We start from the raw sequence: 2500 nt of genomic DNA on the forward strand, positions 1-2500 counted from the left end.
TTAAGAAAACCCAATTGGAAACTATGGAACCAATTATCATCATCAGTATACTTATTAAGACAATTTTTCAAGGCCTTCAAAAACTTTAGATAACATACAAGTTATAGAAATTTGGTGGTAATCAGCTGGACTCAAGCTACCACGTACACACACACACACACACACACACACACACACATATATATATATATATATATATATATATTGGAGTAACATTACCGATTATGCAACAAGTGCTAAAAGAACCCCTTCTTGCTATCTTGCAGAAATTGACAGATATCTCAGGAGCAACGAAATTTGTAATCTTAAAAAAAGGAAAACTACCATTTGGGTCTACTCCTCCATGAGCCACAAGGTCCATTAAGGAAGTTTTTATTTCAGGAGATTGGAAACGTAAACAAGTTACCTAGGTAACAGAAACATATCTTCAGCAAACCTATTTAGAAGTTTTACCAAAAGAGATTGAACGAATATCAATGATATGGGAGTTATGAAAATTGAATGTTAATCAGTTGGTCTTGAGCAACCACAAATGCTTTTTACCTTTTCCTTTGAACAGTGAGTAACAGATCAATCTGGATATGTAAATGAGGAACAGTTAATTCTACACCAAAAGTGCATATTTAACGGTAGCCTTCAACTTATGTTCCTTTGTTGTACCTTATAAGGTTCCTTTAATGTATATCCTTTCCCAGGTTAAGCATAAACTCTCTGATTAACAAATCTCAGTTGAGTGTAGTTATTTCAATTGAAATTTGATCTGTTACCCTTTCAGAGATGATAGCTCTTCTCTAAATAGGCATATCTACAATCATTATTGAACCTGGCTTAATCTTTCACTCGATACTTAGCGCACAAGAAGATACACCTATTAATTTTGCTGTAAAGATTCTCATTCAAAAGGCCAACGGACTAAGCACTTTTATACGTTTTAAACAATTGAAATATAAAGATTACTCAAAATTTCATTGCAGTATATATGTATATTCTTCTATTCGTTAAAATATGAATTATTTGTAGCCAACGCATATCGAGAGCTAGAATTATTTGATTTAATTTAGCACATTATGATCTGATTATTATTTGCAAAGGCTGGAACAAGTAGACAGTGGACAAAAAAAATTCATCTTTATAGTTAAGCTTAATGTGCAAAATTTCATCCGACAAGTGTTTGGTGATCTATTTTCGCTAGATCTTAGTTACTTTTAATTTATACCAACAAAAGACTTAGTAAAGTTTAAAAGCAGAAACAAAGTTGAAGCATTGTTTGATGTTCTATATTCTAGATAACTTTTAATTCTTTATTATTGTCACTATGGAGTATATTGGCTATACAAAAATAAAAAAAAAGCATTTGCTATACGTAGTTATGTCAAATTTGTACTGGAAGGTAGGCTACATATTTTAATAATTGATGATGTTATTTTCTCGAAAACTATTATAAAAAAAAAAAACTCTATCTGATCCTCAGTACCTAGAATGATCACCTTTATTGATGATCATGGATAAGCAACGTAAGGGTAACATCAATGCAACGAACTTAATAAATCAATTTTTTTATAAACAATTTATATGTGTTTTGATCACCTTGCTTTAATGCTTAGTCTAACTCACCTGGATATGTTGATAAAATGACTACAACTTTTTGTTTAAGCTGCTACCCAACATCCATACCCGCTTCCCTCACAAAAATACACAAAAACACACACACACACACACACACACACACACGAACACACACCTTCACTACATTTTCTTGGCAATAATTACTGCTCGTGCATATTTACAGCTATGTGGACTTCGGAGCAATAATGTATGGTTTTGTAAATCTGTACACTGACTTAAGTACCATTCAATTCATCGACTTTTACCAAATATTTAGGATAGCAAATATGTTTACTTTAATTGGCTAGGAACTGTATAGGAATAAACTTACCAATAAGACAAGTTGAACTTAATAGTCAGGAAATTACACATGCACTTTATGCAAGAAATATTTTTCTTATACCTTCCATTTGGGAACTAATTATATAACATACGTGATAATAAGAGGATGGAAAAATATGAAACAGGCATATTGTGGTATGAGGTTTAATTTCTCGGACAAAAACTGCTGAAATACTCTATATACTTAATTAGAAATAGAGGAAACAAGATTGCTTGGATTAAATTCCAAGTTTACTTCAATTCTAGGGATAGAGAACCCTAACATGTTAGGGGTTCTTTGAATAAATAATACCATAGATTTTAAAACAATCATCATGGGACCTCTTATTTTATGGTTACCATAGATTTTAAAACAATCATCATGGGACCTCTTATTTTATGGTTTTACCATCCATAGTAAATGGTAGGAAAAGTCATGATCCTACCCCCATAGAAACTTCTATTTACAGATGGAGAGCTATCGTAAAAACTGACATAGATCTTAGGTTGCCCTGTAATATAGAAATGTGTCTACATCCTTTAACGACAAACATGAGATACTATTGCTAAAAAG

This window comes from Palaemon carinicauda, chromosome 17 (genome assembly GCF_036898095.1).
Source record: "Palaemon carinicauda isolate YSFRI2023 chromosome 17, ASM3689809v2, whole genome shotgun sequence".
Classification (NCBI taxonomy): Eukaryota; Metazoa; Arthropoda; class Malacostraca; order Decapoda; family Palaemonidae; genus Palaemon; species Palaemon carinicauda.